Below are 21,860 nucleotides of genomic sequence, written 5' to 3' on the forward strand. Positions count from 1 at the left end.
CTATATTTCATCCTATATGTATAATAGTGGTATTGTATGTTTGTAAAATATTGTATAAAAGTTTGAACGCGAAATATTATTGTAATAAGTTTTTCATATAGAATCGTAGTAGTTGAATTGTATAATAGCTACTAAGTATGAACTTAACGGGTAGGTATTACCCGAATTAAAACTATAAAATGCTAATATGAAGAAAAAGATTTTATAAATAAGTTCATATTATGCTACGAAATACTATTGACTACTCTTAAATTCTATATGATTAACTCACTTCTTTTGGGCTATTTTTGAAGGAAATGGCACCGACGACTCGTCAGAATTTGAACATGAGCGAGGAAGACTTCCGTGTTTTCCTTGCAGCAAACATAGCCGCTGTATAGGCTGCGATGCAAAATAACAATAAATCTGGATCTAGCAGTGGAACTAATTCCACAAGAAATCGTGTAGGATTCTCCTACAAAGAATTCACTGCCTGCAAACCTTTGGAATTTGATGGAACCGAAGGACCAATTGGATTGAAACGGTGGACCGAGAAGGTCGAATCGGTATTTACCATAAGTAAGTGTACTGAAGAGGACAAAGTTAAGTACGCTACGCATACCTTCACAGGTACTGCGTTAACGTGGTGGAACACCTATCTTGAACAGGTAGGACAAAATGCTGCTTACGCACTACCGTGGTCGGCATTCAAGCAATTGATGAACGAACAGTACCGTCCTAGAAACGAAGTCAATAAGCTCAAGGTAGAACTTAGAGAGTTACAAACTCAAGGATTCGATATTACCACATATGAACGACGATTCACAGAGTTGTGCCTATTGTGTCCGGGTGCGTTCGAAGATGAAGAAGAGAAGATCGACTAAAAGGGTTACCAGTAAGGATTCAAGAAGATGTGAGTTCACACGAGCCCGCTTCCATACAGAAGGCAAGTCGAATGGCTTATAAACTCATAAATCAGATTGAGGGGAGAATTAAAGAACAGGCGGCCGAAGAAGCCAACACGAAACAACTCAAGAGGAAGTGGGAGGAAAACGGTGACAAGAGTCACCAGTACAACAACAATAACAATTACAACCACAACCGCAACAACAATCTTAACAATAACCGCAATCCTAACAATAACTACAACAAACGTCCCAACAACAACAACAACAACTACAACAACCGTTTCAACAACAATAACAATCCCAACAACAACCTCAATAACAACAAACAACAGAAACAACCATGATTCAGGTGTGCAGAGTACCATCCGAATCTGTTTTGCACAACAGTTTGCACCAAGTGTAAGAGAAGTGGTCATGGCATGGTAAAATGTGAGATTTACGGACCAAAGAACAACAAAAATAAAGAAACAAATAAGGTCGGAACAAATAATGCCGACGTAGTTTGTTATAAATGTGGAAAATCGGGCCACATTATTAGAAATTTCCCAAACCAAGGGAATACTAATGGACAAGGCCGCGGAAGAGTTTTCAATATTAATGCGGCAGAAGTGCAGGAAGACCCAGAACTTGTTACAGGTATGTTTCTTACTGACAATACATCTGCTTATGTTTTATTTGATTCGGGTGCGAATAGAAGCTATATGAGTAGAGATTTTTGTGCTAAATTAAGTTGCCCATTGACGCCTTTAGATAATAAATTTTTACTCGAATTAGCAAACGGTAAATTAATTTTAGCAGATAATATATGTCGGGATAGAGAAATTAAACTGGGGGATGAAACGTTTAAAATTGATTTAATACCAGTCGATTTAGGGAGTTTTGATGTAATAATTGGCATGGACTGGTTGAAAAAGGTGAGAGCAGAGGTCGTTTGTTACAAAAATGCGATTCGCATTATGCGTGAAAAGGGAAAACCTTTAATGGTGTACGGAAAAAAGAACAATGTGAAATTAAATCTTATTAGTAGTTTGAAGGCGCAAAAACTAATAAGAAAAGGTTGTTACATCATTCTAGCACACATCAAGGAAGTTAAACCTGAAGAAAAGAACATCAGTGATGTTCCCGTCGCAAAAGAATTTCCCGATGTATTTCCTAAAGAATTACCGGGATTACCCCCACATCGATCCGTTAAATTTCAAATAGATCTTGTACCAGGAGCTGCACCAATAGCTCGTGCTCCATACAGACTCGCACTCAGTAAAATGAAAGAATTACAAAGTCAGTTACAAGAACTTTTAGAGCGTGGTTTCATTCGACCAAGTACATCACCATGAGGAGCTCCTGTTTTGTTTGTCAAGAAGAAGGATGGTACATTTTTATATTGTGTATCGACTACCGAGAGTTGAACAAACTTACCATCAAGAACTGCTACCCAGTACCGAGAATCGATGACTTATTTGATCAACTACAAGGCTCGTCGGTTTATTCGAAGATTGATTTACGTTCTTGGTATCATCAAATGCGGGTGAAGGAGGATGATATTCCAAAGACTGCTTTTAGGAAGCGTTACGGTCATTACGAGTTTATGGTTATGCCGTTTGGGTTGACCAATGCACCAGCTGTGTTCATGGACCTCATGAACCGAGTGTGTGGACCATACCTTGACAAGTTTGTCATTGTTTTCATTGATGACATACTTATTTACTCAAAGAATGACCAAGAACACGGTGAACATTTGAGAAAGGTGTTAGAAGTATTGAGGAAGGAAGAATTGTACGCTAAGTTTTCAAAGTGTGCATTTTGGTTGGAAGAAGTTCAATTCCTCGGTCACATAGTGAACAAAGAAGGTATTCAGGTGGATCCAGCAAAGATTGAAACCGTTGAAAAGTGGGAAACCCCGAAAACTCCGAAGCATATACGCCAATTTTCAGGACTGGCTGGTTACTACAGAAGGTTCATCCAAAACTTTTCTAGAATAGCAAAACCCTTGTCTGCATTAACGCATAAAGGGAAGAAATTTTAATGGAAAGATGAACAAGAAAAAGCGTTTCAATTGTTAAAGAAAAAGTTAACTACGGCACCTATATTGTCATTACCTGAAGGGAATGATGATTTTGTGATATATTGTGACTCCTCAAAGTAAGGTCTCGGTTGTGTATTAATGCAACGAAAGAAAGTAATTGCTTATGCGTCTAGACAATTGAAGATTCACGAGCAAAATTATACGACGCATGATTTGGAATTAGGCGCGGTTGTTTTTGCATTAAAGACTTGGAGGCACTACTTATATGGGGTCAAAAGTATTATATATACCGACCACCAAAGTCTTCAACACATATTTAATCAAAAACAACTGAACATGAGGCAGCGTAGGTGGATTGAATTGTTGAATGATTACGACTTTGAGATTCGTTACCACCTGGGGAAGGCAAATGTGGTAGCCGACGCCTTGAGCAGAAAGGACAGAGAAACCATTCGAGTAAAAGCTATGAATATAAAGATTTACAATAACCTTACTACTCAAATAAAGGAGGCGCAACAAGGAGTTTAAAAAGAAGGAAATTTAAAGGATGAAATACCCAAAGGATCGGACAAGCATCTTAATATTTGGGAAGACGGAACCCAGTATAGGGTTGAAAGAATTTGGGTACCAAAATTTGGAGATATGAGAGAAATGGTACTTAGAGAAGCTCATAAAACCAGATACTGAATACATCCTGGAACGGAGAAGATGTACAAGGATCTCAAGAAACATTTTTGGTGGCTGGGTATGAAAGCCGATGTTGCTAAATATGTAGGAGAATGTTTGACGTGTTCTAAGGTCAAAGCTGAGCATCAGAAACCATCAGGTCTACTTCAACAACCCGAAATCCCGAAATGGAAATAGGAAAACATTACCATGGATTTCATCACTAAATTGCCAAGGACTGCAAGTGGTTTTGATACTATTTGGGTAATAGTTGATCGTCTCACCAAATCAGCACACTTCCTGCCAATAAGAGAAGATGACAAGATGGAGAAGTTAGCACGACTGTATTTGAAGGAAGTCGTCTCCAGACATGGAATACCAATCTCTATTATCTCTGATAGGGATGAAAGATTTATTTCAAGATTCTGGCAGACATTACAGCAAGCATTAGGAACTCGTCTAGACATGAGTACTGCCTATCATCCACAAACTGATGGGCAGAGCGAAAGGACGATACAAACACTTGAAGACATGCTACGAGCATGTGTTATTGATTTCAGAAACAGTTGGGATCGACAACTACCGTTAGCAGAATTTTCCTACAACAACAGCTACCATTCAAGCATTGAGATGGCACCGTTTGAAGCACTTTATGGTAGAAAGTGCAGGTCTCCGATTTGTTAGAGTGAAGTGTGAGATGACCCGTCCTAATCCATAGGGACGAATACAATAACATATGATTACATCGCGAGGTATTTGACCTCTATATGATACATTTTACAAATACTGCATTCGTTTTTAAAAGACAAACTTTCTTTACACCGAAATTTGATGGCATGCATACCATTTCATAATATATTCAACTATAATTGAATTAATAATAATCTTGATGAACTCGATGACTCGAATGCAACGTCTTTTGAAATATGTCATGAATGACTCCAAGTAATATCTCTAATATGAGCAAATGCACAGCGGAAGATTTATTTCATACATGAGAATAAACATGTTTTAAAGTGTCAACCAAAAGGTTGGTGAGTTCATTAGTTTATCATAATCAATCATTTCCATCATTTTAATAGACCACAAGATTTTCATTTTTCATTTCTCATAAATATACGTCCCTGCATAGAGACAAAACTCATTCATATGGATGGAACACCTGGTAACCGACATTAACTAGATGCATATAAGAATATCCCATATCATTCCGGGAAATCCTTCGGACATGATAAAAACAACATCGAAGTACTAAAGGATTCCAAATTCCAGAATGGGGCTTGTTGGGCCCGATAGATCAATCTTTAGGATTCGCGTTAATTTGGGGGTCTGTTCCCAAATTCTTAGGCTACCAAGCTAAAAAGGGGCATATTCGGCTTTGATCCATTCAACCATATAATGTAGTTTCAATTACTTGTGTCTATTTCGTAAAACAGTTATAAAAATAGCGCATGTAGTCCAAAAATATATATCGCAAAAGCATTTAAAAAGGGAGCAAATGAAACTCACCTAATGTATTTTGTAGTAAAAATACATATGACTATATTGAACAAGTGTAGGGTTGGCCTCGGATTCACGAACCTATATCAGTTTATATATCAAATAATATTATAAGCATGTAATGGTAATAAATCAAATATTAATTATATAATATATATATATATATATACATATATTAATTGTTATAAAGATAATTATATAAGTCTTATTTTTGTTATGTATTTTTTTTAATATCATTTATTAAATTTTTAAAAGGCAAGTTTTAACGTTAATAGTTATTAGTGTATTTTAACTATTATATTTCATAATATATCATTTATTATAATGTCCTAATATTATAACTATATTATATTTATTATTAATGTTCTATATATAATATAATGTATTAAATTTATATATATCTATATATAATTATTTTGATATTCATGATAATTCTAATAATAATACTAATAATAATAATAATGATAATATTATTAATGATAACATCATTAATATCAATAATAGCAATAATAATATCTTTATCATAATCAAACTTAGATTTATAATAATTATACTTATATCTTAATCATAATTATATTCAAAACTATTATTATATACATCAAGTTTTAATTCATAATCTTTTTCATATAATTAAAACATATTTGGTCATTAAAACTGTACAAGAATTTCTTTTTCATGTTTTAACCATAATTCTAATACTTTTAACATCGCTTCTGTACACACTCTTCATTATTTTATCAATTAAATAACTTTGCTATAATTCGGATAGTTTAATTTTTTCATCTTAAAATACAAAGTATAACTAATGTATCTTAATCACAATAATCTTTTCAGTTTCCATTTATTAATATTTTATAAATCTTTTACTAAAAATCATATTATCTAGTAATAATATTAACGATTAACGATAACACTAATAATAATAATTATAATTCCAATAATAACAATAATAAAAATAATATTAACAATAACAATAATAATAATAGTAATAATAATAATAATTTTTAAAATTGTAAACTACCTCAAAAGTTCATCTAAAAAGAAAACGCCTTGAACCGGGCTCGAACCCGTGACCTCACGCTCATGTAAACACCCACACGACCACTCATCCATTTACTTTTTCCTGATTTAAACGTATTTGATAAATATTTAACCCATCTAACTGAATATCATCATCTTCATCGAACTTAATAGACTGGAACCAGAATCATTCACTCAGTGAACTGATTACTTGAACATAGACCTTTCAAACGAAACCAAAACGATTTACAATTGACAATTTACATTAACAGACTCAAAGAAGAGAAAAAAAATATTATGCAGGCTGCTGTTCGTCGCTGTCTTCACAAAAAAAATGATTTTTGAAAATCAAAACGTTTCACAAAATTGTTACAACATAAAGTAAGTTTCAAATGATCCATAAAAACATTTTCAAGCATCAATTGAACTCAAATTACAACAGATATCTCGAATTTAATCAAAGAACATTAGTTTGACTTTTTGCTCAAAAACTTTGACTCGAAAATTCAAAGTCGATTTAACAAATTGGGATTTGATAATTTACAGAAATTTTGAGTGCATGATTCCTAACACAACTGCAATTCTAGTTTTTGAAATTGATATGAATTTTGGCATTTGATAAAAAAAGCTATATTACAGAGGTACCGAGCTTTAAAAAAATATATATATCTGTTCTATTTCTCCTTCGATTCTTGTTTTTAGTTTTTGACTTATAACTGATTGAATGGAATTTAATATAGATCAAACAGTTTTGCAGTTGAATAATAGAGGACAAGGGATCACGAGCCAAATAGAAAGGCAGAGAGAAAAAAAATGATACTGATAATTGATTCAGCGTAACTTATGTCTTTATATTTTATTTATTTTATATTTAATTAATATAAATAATCAATAATTATATAATTAATATTGTTAATAATAAAAAATATCAAAATAAGACTAGTAGAAATAATAATAATATTAATAATAAAAATATCAAAATAATACTAATAATAATATTAGTGATAATGATAATAACTTGTATCCTAATAATAATAAGAATAATAAATTTTAATAATAATGATTCCTTAATGATAGTTGGTAGTAAAAATATATCTGATAATAATACTACTAATAATAAAGATATAACAAACTTACATGTTTTAAATTTTTATATCTATATATTATATATTATAATAATATTAATAATACATATATTAATATTTAATGATAATAGTGAAAGTAATAATAATAGTATTAGTATAGCATTTATATTTTGATATATTAATATTATGTATTATGTATTATTTAATACTTATATAATAACATATATTTTATATTTATACATTTTATCGATATACATACAATAATATTTATGTTTATACATCATATACATATTCAAATTACTATATATAATTATGTTTTACATATCCAGTTTTATTACTTAGATGAATGTATTAATTATATACATTAAAACAATCAAAATCAAAGTATAACCTTATTCATTTAATACTTTGTTAATTCTTGACAAATTATGTATATTCAAAATCATTTACATTCAGCATACACTTTATAATAACTTTAACAGTTTTAAATAATAATAAAAAATTAAGTTATTTTAAGTTATCTTTTATATAATCAAATTACATCATAGTTTAAGTTATAATATATAATTATTATTTATATATACATTTTATATATAATACAATGTTATAATAATTATACATATAACTCATATATATATTTATAGCTTCATTTTAAATTACCCTTTATTATTTTGTATCTTATTTTACATCTCTAATTTTAATGTTTAAATTATATTTTATAATTTCAATTTATTATATATACTTACATTTATATATATACATCCATATATACACAATTGTTCGTGAATCGTTCGAGCGTAGTCAAAGGTCAAATGATATTATGAATATAGTTTAGAAACTTTATTACTCAGCATTACAGACTTTGCTCATTGTGTCGAAATCTAATAAGAATTAAGTTTAAATTTGGTCGGAAATTTCTGGGTCGTCACAGTACCTACCCGTTAAAGAAATTTTGTCTCGAAATTTGAGTGTGGTCGTCATGGTTAACAATAAAAATGTTTTCATGACGAATATGAGTTGATAAATAGAGTTTTATCATTACCGAGTAATATAGATTAAACAATTCGGTTACTTGAAGCGTATGAGTGAAGCTAGCGCAAAAGATTGAAATAGGAAAAGTAAAGATTCGTCTTAACTTTTGACGTTGTCTTGCTTAAATTCCGGAATTCAAGGGATTTCGGAGAAAATCTTCGAATTCTGTAGGATTTAATTCTTCGGGTTTTAAGGAAATTAGGATCTCTATAATTAAATGTGATGATCTGCCTCGATTGCTCTGTCTGATAGTTCCATTATAAATTAAATCTTCCGTTTCATTATTCTCACCATTCCTATACTTTCTTTCTTAGTTCGTACATCCAAAAATTTTGAAAATGCTTAATCCAGTTCTAATCCTTGATATTTTCCTAACTATCATTTTTGTCATCCTTCTTTTCAATCTTCCATCAGAAGAATCTGTTTACTTCTACTATTACCTTTGGGTGATACTATTCTTAATTCTACCGTGTCCTTATATTGCTATTCATATTAATATCCATGGTTTGTAACCTCTGTGTTGTTATTGAGCTTTATATTTTCTCTTATATTTTGGATCTCTTTGCCTTTTTATTATCCTCTCGACCTCTAGTAAAGCGAGCAACGGTCCAGATTTCGTAAGTACGAAGTTTTCGAATGAACTAAATGTTCTAAACAAGAAAGAACGTAATTGTACAATTTGATTTGTCAAATTATCAGAATCATTGAGAATAGAACTATCAAGAATATACTTTCTAGATATGTTCAGAAGTTAATCAGAATAAAAGAGTTATGTAACATGACACATGAGGACATTATAATCTGTGAATCATCATGTTCCATTTAGAAACTCAGCATGACTTATTCTAATATAATCACGTTGATCAAGTGTCATTATATTATACTAACTCATGCATCAGTTCCCAACATTACTTCAATAACATTCATATTTTAAGCTTGAAAGTTTACAGAATATAGAAACTAACAGTTTCTATATGATGTAACACTGATAGCACGAAGAGATTAATGATTTCAGATAAGAATAGTTATGAAAATATCTTCAGAAATATGGAAGATATTTATAATGAAAGATACGATGATATCTTGGAATTTCTAATATCGAAGAATGGTGAAGAAAATTTGTCCGCAAGAGTTTGGAGTCAGAAGAAAGGTATTCACTAAAGATTTCATCAGAAACAGAATCATCAGGATTCTTAATGTACAAGTTTAGTCCTTGTGATTTGTTCAGAGACTCCTTCATAGTTTGCTTAATCAGTTTTTCAGTTTCAAACTTTTTCTGAGCTTTGCCAACATACAATTCTTTATCATCAACTTTTGGCTGTTGAGGTAGTTTACAGTTTTTTTTTGTTGCTTCATTCAACTTTTCAAAATTCAGAGCATTAATTCGCAGACTGGGTGCTTTTCAGCATTTCAGAATGGAAGATCATAGTTCTAAGAGATAAATGTTATATGGATACATATAACTGTTGATGTGGAAACGTTGCGAGACTCACAATACAGATTTACTGATTCCCGATAATTGGTATGGCAATTCTTGTTACTAGGTGCGGAGGATTATATGATAGGATTTTAATGAACATATTTAATTGTTCTTCGGAGATATTTAAGTCAATGGGTAATGAAGTTGCAGGCAAGTTTACTGCTAATGTGGTGGAATATAAACGGTTCCTCGGTAACGATGACGAAAGGCAACTTATATATCAAGGTAATAATAGAGCTTATTCGAATGAAAGGTCAAAAATGATTTGCTGATGCTGTGACAAAACTGACTAATTTAAAAAGGAATTGCAAAGTTATTTTCGGTAATATCAACGCCAAAGGAGCTAGTACAGATACGTGTTAAATGTTTACTCAAGTTCCGAATGTTTTTAGGTGCATAACTATATGCATCAATCTCTTCTTTCGTAGATGTAGTGCGGTTGGTTCATCCTCTCGATTGAGGTGTTTTCAAGAATCATGAAAGGTTTGAACGCATATTGTAATCTTCAAGATACAAATGAGGTTTAAGATGAAATAAAGTGGCAAACTTGAAGAATTGTTTAGTTTCATATGTTATAATCAATATTTTAATTCATGTTAATTGTCCAATGTTATTAGTCCACAGTCGATAGTCCACAGTTAACAGTCCAATAATTCATATATAGTTTAATATATAATATTCGAATTAATTAATACGTATCGTGACCCGTGTACTGTCTCAGACTTGATCACAACTCAAACTATACATATTATTGTAGAATCAACCTCAACCCTGTATAGCTAACTCCAGCATTACTGCATATAGAGTGTCTATGGTTATTCCAAATGATATATATAGATGTGTCAATATGATATGTCAAAACCTTGTATACATGTCCTGATATTTAAAGTGCGTAAAATAAATAACAGAAATTAAATGATGATAAATAAAATTGCGAGAATATAAATTGCGATAAATAAAAGGTAATACAGAATTAACAGTTAGCTAGGAACAGTTAGCTAGGATTTTGTTAGCGTGGATTCTTAATAGAATTTCTCATAGTTAATTCGTTTGTTTCTAACAAATTTTATTTTGTCCAACGTTTTCTTCATTATGCCACTTTTTGGATTCTGATAGATCAAAATTCAAATATGAAATTGAATGAAAATGGTTATTTTGCGGTGAATGGATTCGTATATCTGTGGATGTAAGTAGGATAATAAATGACCGTTGAATCAGATTCGTATAATGTACAGTGTACTTATTAATGTGAAATTTAAATATTCCTCGGGTATTACCTACCCATTAAAATATTTTCACCATTAAAAGTTTGTACAAAAGAATTTTTAATTACAATCTTTATGAACACATATATACATATATATTTTCTTCAGATGTAACCATAGATTTAATGAGTCAATATAATATTAAACTCATTTGATTTACCGTTAGAACAAGCATATATAATCTCTAAAACATTAGAGATTACATAATCGCCATGTCGAATGAAGATAAATGATGTAGAACGATACGTAGAATGATGATTATACTCGAGGTATAGAATGAGATGTTGAGGTTTGTGCTGCAGATGTTGTTGTTGATGGTACTGGTGTTACCGGTGCTGTTGCTGAAGCTGGTAGGTTTTGCACCACGTTTTCCAGATTGATTATTCGAGCGCGAAGTTCGTTGACTTCTTACATTATTTCGGGATGATTGTTGGTCAGAACGAGCGGATGAATAAGGTTTAGAATTTAGATAGAATATAATCGTGGTGAGATATTCGAGAATTGAGGGTGAAAATGGTGTTTCGAACTGGTTCGCCGGTAAGTGCTTCAGGTTCATCGCCAAGAGGTAAATTCGGTTGATGAAAAGGATCGCCTTCTTCGTGTCTCCATTGATTAAGTTGACTACGAACTCATCAGATGTATTGGGGATGACTGATCGATTGATTCATTCTGGTGACACCACTTTCGGAGCTTAGGTAAATATTCATGTCGGAATAGCTGTCGGAATAACTATCGGAATAGCTATCGAAATCTGAGGGACTCGAACTGGTTGAGAGATTCATCTCGTACGATCATATGAAGGATTTTTGATAAGAAATAGATTATAGGATGTAGATTAGTACCCTGCAATACATAATTTACATATGCATATATCATACTAAAATCCCATAAGTTACGGAGGAATCTAAGAAAGCTGTGAGGCAAAGTCTACAGTAATAGATACGCTAAGATATGAATTATCAGATACGCTAAGATATGAATTTTGTCTATACACTATTCATGCAGTCAATGCAGTGAAACGTGTCTAGACTAAGAATGATAAACAGGTAATTTTCGACAAGAAATGATAAGCAAAACTTTTGACATGTAGACACGATCGAAGTCCAGACTCATTAATGCATCTAAACAACTATCAGTTAGACACACTAATGCAAGACCTGGTTCGCTAAGACCACCGCTCTGATACCACATGAGATGACCCGTCCTAATCCATAGGGATGAATACAATAACATATGATTACATCGCGAGGTATTTGACCTCTATATGATAAATATTACAAACACTGCATTCGTTTTTAAAAGACAAACTTTCTTTACACCGAAAGTTGACGACATGCATACCATTTCATAATATATTCAACTATAATTGACTTAATAATAATCTTGATAAACTCGACGACTCGAATGCAACGTTTTTTGAAATATGTCATGAATGACTCCAAGTAATATCTCTAATATGAGCAAATGCATAGCGGAAGATTTCTTTCATACCTGAGAATAAACATGCTTTAAAGTGTCAACCAAAAGGTTGGCGAGTTCATTAGTTTATCATAATCAATCATTTCCATCATTTAAATAGACCACAAGATTTTCATTTTTCATTTCTCATAAATATACGTCCCATGCATAGACACAAAAATCATTCATATGGATTGAACACCTGGTAACCGACATTAACTAGATGCATATAAGAATATCCCCTATCATTCCGGGAAATCCTTCGAACATGATAAAAACAACATCGAAGTACTAAAGCATTCCAAATTCCAGAATGGGGCTTGTTGGGCCCGATAGATCTATCTTTAGGATTCGCGTCAATTTGGGGGTCTGTTCCCAAATTCTTAGGCTACCAAGCTAAAAAGGGGCATATTCGGCTTCGATCCATTCAACCATATAATGTAATTTCAATTACTTGTGTCTATTTTGTAAAACAGTTATAAAAATAACGCATGTATTCTCAGTCCCAAAAATATATATTGCAAAAGCATTTAAAAAGGGAGCAAATGAAACTCACCTAATGTATTTTGTAGTAAAAATACATATGACTATATTGAACAAGTGTAGGGTTGGCCTCGGATTCACGAACCTATATCAGTTTATATATCAAATAATATTATAAGCATGTAATGGTAATAAATCAAATATTAATTATAATATATATATATATATATATATATATATATATATATATATATATATATATATATATATATATATATATATATATATATATACATATATTAATTGTTATAAAGATAATTATATAAGTCTTATTTTTGTTATGTATTTTTTTAATATCATTTATTAAATTTTTAAAAGGCAAGTTTTAACGTTAATAGTTATTAGTGTATTTTAACTATTGTATTTCATAATATATCATTTATTATAATGTCCTAATATTATAACTATATTATATTTATTATTAATGTTCTATATATAATATAATGTATTAAATTTATATATATATATATATATATATATATATATATATATATATATATATATATATATATATATATATATATATATATATATATATATATATATATATATATATATATATATATATATATATATATATAAATATATATATATATATATATATATATATATATAATTATTTTGATATTCATGATAATTCTAATAATAATAATAATAATGATAATATTATTAATGATAACATCATTAATATCAATAATAGCAATAATAATATCTTTATCATAATCAAACTTACATTTATAATAATTATACTTATATCTTAATCATAATTATATTCATAACTATTATTATATACATCAAGTTTTAATTCATAATCTTTTTCATATAATTAAAACATATTTGGTCATTAAAACTGTACAAGAATTTCTTTTTCATGTTCTAACCATAATTCTAATACTTTTAACATCGCTTCTGTACACACTCTTCATTATTTTATCAATTAAATAACTTTGCTATAATTCGGATAGTTTAATTTTGTCATCTTAAAATACAAAGTATAACTAATGTATCTTAATCACAATAATCTTTTCAGTTTCCATTCATTAATATTTTATAAATCTTTTACTCAAAATCGTATTATCTAGTAATTATATTAACGATTAACGATAACACTAATAATAATAATAATTATAATTCCAATAATAACAATAATAAAAATAATATTAACAATAACAATAATAATAATAGTAATAATAATAATAATTTTTAAAATTGTAAACTACCTCAAAAGTTCATCTAAAAAGAAAACGCCTTGAATCGGGCTCGAACCCACGACCTCACGCTCATGTAAACACCCACACGACCACTCATCCATTTACTTTTTCCTGATTTAAACGTATTTCATAAATATTTAACCCATCTAACTATACATCATCATCTTCATCAAACTTAATAGACTTGAACCAGAATCATTCACTCGGTGAACTGATTACTTGAACATAGACCTTTCAAACGAAACCAAAACAATTTACAATTGACAATTTACATTAACAGACTCAAAGAAGAGAAAAAAAATATATTATACAGGCTGCTGTTCATCGCTGTCTTCACAAAAAAAAATGATTTTTGAAAATTAAAACGTTTCACAAAATTGTTACAACATAAATTAAGTTTCAAATGATCCATAAAAACGTTTTCAAGCATCAATTGAACTCAAATTACAACAGATATCTCGAATTTAATCAAAGAACATTCGTTTGACTTTTTGCTCAAAAACTTTGACTCGAAAATTCAAAGTCAATTTAACGAATTGGGATTTGATAATTCAAACACAACTGCAATTCTAGTTTTTGAAATTGATATGAATTTTGGCATTTGATAAAAAAGCTATATTACAGAGGTACCGAGATTTATATATATATATATATATATATATATATATATATATATATATATATATATATATATATATATATATATATATATATATATATATATATATATATATATATATATATATATATATATATATATATATATATATATATATATATCTGTTCTATTTCTCCTTCGATTCTTATTTTTAGTTTTTGACTTATAACTGATTGAATGGAATTTAATATAGATCAAACAGTTTTGCAGTTGAATAATAGAGGACAAGGGATCACGAGCTAAATAGAAAGGCAGAGAATAAAAAATGATACTGATAATTGATTCAGCGTAACTTATGTCTTTATATTTTATTTATTTTATATTTAATTAATATAAATAATCAATAATTATATTATTAATATTGTTAATAATAAAAAATATCAAAATAAGACTAGTAGAAATAATAATAATATTAATAATAAAAATATCAAAATAATACTAATAATAATATTAGTGATAATGATAATAACTTGTATCCTAATAATAATAAGAATAATAAATTTTAATAATAATGATTCCTTAATGATAGTTGATAGTAAAAATATATCTAATAATAATACTACTAATAATAAAGATATAATAAACTTACATGTTTTAAATTTTTATATCTATATATTATATATTATAATAATATTAATAATACATATATTAATATTTAATGATAATAGTGAAAGTAATAATAATAGTATTAGTATAGCATTTATATTTTGATATATTAATATTATGTATTATGTATTATTTAATACTTATATAATAACATATATTTTATATTTATACATTTTATCGATATACATACAATAATATTTATGTTTATACATCATATACATATTCAAATTACTATATATAATTATGTTTTACATATCCAGTTTTATTACTTAGATGAATGTATTAATTATATACATTAAAATAATCAAACTCAAAGTATAACCTTATTCATTTAATACTTTGTTAATCGTTGACAAATTATGTATATTCAAAATTATTTACATTCAGCATACACTTTATAATGACTTTAACAGTTTTAAATAATAAAAAAAATTAAGTTATTTTAAGTTATCTTTTATATAATCAAATTACATCATAGTTTAAGTTATAATATATAATTATTATTTATATATACATTTTATATATAATACAATGTTATAATAATTATACATATAACTCATATATATATATTTATAGCTTCATTTTAAATTACCCTTTATTATTTTGTATCTTATTTTACATCTCTAATTTTAATGTTTAAATTATATTTTATAATTTCAATTTATTATATTTTTTTTTTGGGTAAAGGGTTACCCCGATGAATATTATTAAAAAATAATAAATGAATGAATACAAATGAGAAACAGGAGCAACAAGCACACCTTGAAGCTACAAGAAAGACAACGCTATAACCAGGAAGACTATAGCAACAACCATAAGAAGAAAAAAAAATGACGCTATAGAACAACTAGAGACGCCATCTTTCCTTTAATCTATCAAACTTTGGCGAGTTCTTGAATGTTAGCGATAACAACTTGAGTCTCACGGTCGTATATATATCATCAAAGAGCTTTACTTCGGTACGGTGCGATTTTTTGAAAATTCTATTATTACGTTCTTGCCATATAAAGTAAATCGTGGCTGCAAACATAACCTTAGTCACCACCAAGTTAACACAGTTTCGAGAGGCTACCGGGGATATCACTCGAACCACGTCTTTCCAATTAGTACCAAGCGGGACATTAAGCAAATTCCTACATCGAGACCATACATCTGTAGCAAATGGACACTCAATTTATTATATATACTTACATTTATATATTTACATCTATATATACACAATTGTTCGTGAATCATTCGGGAGTAGTCAAAGGTCAAATGATATTATGAATATAGTTTACAAACTTTATTACTCAGCATTACAGATTTTGCTCATTGGTCAAAATCCAATAAGAATTAAGTTTAAATTTGGTCAGAAATTTCCAGGTCGTCACAAAGTGGGGGATAGACAGATTACAGGTCCGGAGATAATACAAGAAACTACCGAGAAGATCATCCAAATTCAACAACGGTTGAAAACCACCCAAAGTCGACAAAAGAGCTACGCTGACATTAAAAGAAAAGATATAGAATTTGAAATTGGAGAGATGGTCATGCTTAAAGTTGCACCTTGGAAAGGCATTGTTTGATTTGGTAAAAGAGGGAAATTAAATCCAAGGTATATTGGACCATTCAAGATTATTGATCGTGTCGGACCAGTAGTTTACCGACTTGAGTTACCTCAACAACTCGTAGCTGTATATAACACTTTCCACGTCTCGAATTTGAAGAAATGTTTTGCTAAAGAAGATCTCACTATTCCGTTAGACGAAATCTAAATCAACCAAAAACTTCAAATCATCGAAGAACCCGTCGAAATAATGGACCGCGAGGTTAAAAGACTTAAGCAAAACAAGATACCAATTGTTAAGGTTTGATAGAATGCTCGTAGAGGACCCGAGTTCACCTGGGAACGAGAAGATCAGATGAAGAAGAAATACCCGCACTTATTTCCAGAAGATACGTCAACACCTCCAAATGCTTAAAATTTCAGGACGAAATTTATTTAACGGGTAGGTACTGTAGTAACCAGAACTTTTCCATGTTTATATATATTAAATGAAATTGTTATTTACATGATTAAGTGTTTCCAACATGTTAAGCAATCAAACTTGTTAGGACTTGATTAATTGAAATAGGTTTCATATAGACAATTGACCACCCAAGTTGACCGGTGATTCACGAATGTTAAAACTTGTAAAAACTATATGATGTCATATATATATATATATATATATATATATATATATATATATATATATATATATATATATATATATATATATAACATGGTATTATGATAAGTAAACATATCATTAAGTATATTAACAACGAACCACATATGTAAAAAACAAGACTACTAACTTAAGGATTCCGAAACGAGGCATATATGTAACGATTATCGTTGTAACGACATTTAATTGTATATATATCATATTAAGATATATTAATACATCATAATATCATGATAATGTAATAATTTAACATCTCTTTAGATATAATAAACAATGAGTTAACAACATTTAACAAGATCGTTAACCAAAAGGTTTCAAAATATCACTTACATGTAACGACTAACGATGACTTAACGACTCAGTTAAAATGTATATACATGTAGTGTTTTAATATGTATTCATACACTTTTGAAAGACTTCAAGACACTTATCAAGGTACTTCTACTTAACAAAAATGCTTACAATTACATCCTCATTCATTTTCATCAACAATTCTACTCGTATGCACTCGTATTCATATTCGTACTCGTACAATACCCAGCTTCTAAATGTATTTACTATTGGAATATACACTCTAATGATCAGCTCTTAGCAGCCCTTGTGAGTCACCTAACGCATGTAGGAACCATCATTTGCCAACTAGCATGAAATATCTCATAAAATTACAAAAATATTAGTAATCATTCATGACTTATTTACAAGTAAACAAAATTACACATCCTTTATATCTAATCCATATACCAACAACCAAAAACACCTATAAACACTTTCATTCTTCAATTTTCTTCATCTAATTGATCTCTCTCAAGTTCTATCTTCAAGTTCTAAGTGTTCTTCATAAATTCTATAAGTTCTAGTTTCATAAATTCAAGAATACTTCCAAGTTTGCTAGCTTACTTCCAAACTTGTAAAGTGATCATCCAACCTCAAGAAATATTTATTATTTACAGTAATATATCTTTCTAATACAAGGTAATACTCATATTCAAACTTTGATTCAATATCTATAACTATAACAATCTTATTTCGAGTGGAAATCTTACTTGAACTTGTTTTCGTGTCATGATTCTGCTTCAAGAACTTTCAAGCCATCCAAGGATCCTTTGAAGCTAGATCTATTTTTCTTATTTACAGTAGATTTACCTACTAAAATTAATTTATTAATGATGTTCATAACATCATTCGATTCATACATATAAAACTATCTTATTCGAAGATTTAAACTTGTAATCACTAGAACATAGTTTAGTTAATTCTAAACTTGTTCGCAAATAAAGTTAATCCTTCTAACTTGACTTTTAAAATCAACTAAACACATGTTCTATATCTATATGATATGCTAACTTAATGATTTAAAACCTGGAAATACGAAAAACACCGTAAAACCGGATATACGCCGTCGTAGTAACACCGCTGGCTGTTTTGGGTTAGTTAATTAAAAACAATGATAAACTTTGATTTAAAAGTTGTTCTTCTGGGAAAATGATTTTTCTTATGAACATGAAACTATATCCAAAAATCATGATTAAACTCAAAGTGGAAGTATGTTTTCCAAAATGATCATCTAGACGTCGTTCTTTCGACTGAAATGACTACCTTTACAAAAATGACCTGTAACCTATATTTCTGACTATAAACTTATAATTTTTCTGTTTAGATTCATAAACTTAAGTTCAATATGAAACCATAGCAACTTGAAACACTCAAAACGGATTTAAAACGAAGAAGTTATGGGTAAAACAAGATTGGATAATTTTTCTTGTTGTAGCTACGTGAAAATTGGTAACAAATCTATATTAATCATATCCTAGATAACTCATATTGTATTATACATGTATTCTAATATATTATGTAATCTTGGGATACCATAGACACGAATACAATGTTTGACCTGTCATATCGACCCATCTATATATATATTTCGGAACAACCATAGACACTCTATATGCAGTAATATTGGAGTTAGCTATGCAGGGTTGAGGTTGATTCCAAAATATTATATATACTTTGAATTGTGATCTAGCCTGAGGCTTGTATACACGAGGTCGTGGATTGATTCAAGATAATATATATTGCTTTATTTTCTTTACATCTAACTGTGGACAACTAGTTGTAGGTTACTAACGAGGACAGCTGACTTAATAAACTTAAAACAGCAAAACGTATTAAAAATGTTGTAAATATATTTTGAACATACTTTGATATATATGTACATATTTGTTATAGGTTCGTGAATCGACCAGTGGCCAAGTCTTACTTCCCGACGAAGTAAAAATCTGTGAAAATGTGTTATAGTCCCACTTTTAAAATCTAATATTTTGGGATGAGAATACATGTAGTTTTATAAATGTTTTACAAAATAGACACAAGTAAATGAAACTACATTCTATGGCTGGATTATTAAACCGAATATGCCCCTTTTTAGTCTGGTAATCTAAGAATTAGGGAACAGACACCCTAATTGACGCGAATCCTAAAGATAGATCTATTGGGCCCAACGAGCCCCATCCAAAGTACCGGATGCTTTAGTACTTCGAATTCATCATGTCCGAAGGGAGTCCCGGAATGATAGGGGATATTCTATATGCATCTTGTTAAGGTTGGTTACCAGGTGTTCACCATATGAATGATTTTTATCTCTATGTATAGGATGTATATTGAAATATGAAATCTTGTGGTTTGTTATTACGATTTGATAAATATAGGTTAAACCTATAACTCACCAACATTTTTGTTAATGTTTAAAGCATGTTTATTCTCAGGTGATTATTAAGAGCTTCCGCTGTTGCATGCTATTATATGGACAAGATTTGGTGTCAGCATACTTGTATAATATTGTTTAAAACTGTATTCGAGATTTATTTTGCTGTAACATATTAATATTTGTAAACCAATATGTATTGGTAGTATATAAGTGTGATATTTGTTAGATTATCATTTCTGGATAATCTAAGTGGTGTCTTGTTAACCTTGTCGATAAAATAAAGGTTATGGTTTGTTTTAAAAACGAATGCAGTCTTTGAAAAACGTCTCATATAGAGGTCAAAATCTCGCAACGAAATCAATTAATATGGAACGTTTATAATCAATATGAATGGGACATTTCACCAAATCTTGTCCATATATTAGCATGCAACAGCGGAAGCTCTTAATAATCACCTGAGAATAAACATACTTTAAACGTCAACAAAAATGTTTGTGAGTTATAGGCTTAACGTATATATTTATCAAATCGTAATAATAGACCACAAGATTTCATATTTCAATATACATAGAGATAAAAATCATTCTAATGGTGAACACCTGGTAACCGACATTAACAAGATGCATATAAGAATATCCCCATCATTCCGGGACATCCATCGGACATGATATAAAAACTCGAAGTACTAAAGCATCCGCTACAACGGATGGGGTTTGTTGGGCCCAATAGATCTATCTTTAGGATTCGCGTCAATTAGTAGACTAGTTTACTAATTCTTAGGTTACCAAGTAAAAGGGCATATTCGGCTTCGATCGTTCAACCATAGAAAGTAGTTTCATGTACTTGTGTCTATTTTATAAAACATTTATAAAGCTGCATGTATTCTCATCCCAAAAATATTAGATTTTAAAAGTGGGACTATAACTCACTTTCACAGATTTTTAAGTAAGACTTGGCCACTGGCCGATTCACGAACCTATAACAAATATGTACATATATATATATCAAAGTATGTTCAAAATATATTTACAACATTTTTAATACGTTTTAATATTTTAAGTTTATTAAGTCAGCTGTCCTCGTTAGTAACCTATAACTAGTTATCCACAGTTAGATGTACAGAAATAAAGCAATATATATTATCTCGAATCAATCCACGACCTCGTGTATACAAGCCTCAGGCTAGATCACAATTCAAAGTATATATAATATTTTGGAATCAACCTCAACCCTGTATAGCTAACTCCAACATTACTGCATATAGAGTGTCTATGGTTGTTTTGAAATATATATATATAGATGGGTCGATATGATATGTCAAAACATTGTATTCGTGTCTATGGTATTCCAAGATTACATAATATATTAGAATACATCTATAATACAATATGAGTTAGCTAGGATATGATTAATATAGATTTGTTACCAATTTTCACGTAGCTACAACAAGAAAAATTATCCAATCTTGTTTTACCCATAGCTTCTTCGTTTTAAATCAGTTTTGAGTGA

The sequence above is a fragment of the Rutidosis leptorrhynchoides genome, chromosome 9 (assembly GCF_046630445.1).
Source record: "Rutidosis leptorrhynchoides isolate AG116_Rl617_1_P2 chromosome 9, CSIRO_AGI_Rlap_v1, whole genome shotgun sequence".
NCBI lineage: Eukaryota > Viridiplantae > Streptophyta > Magnoliopsida > Asterales > Asteraceae > Rutidosis > Rutidosis leptorrhynchoides.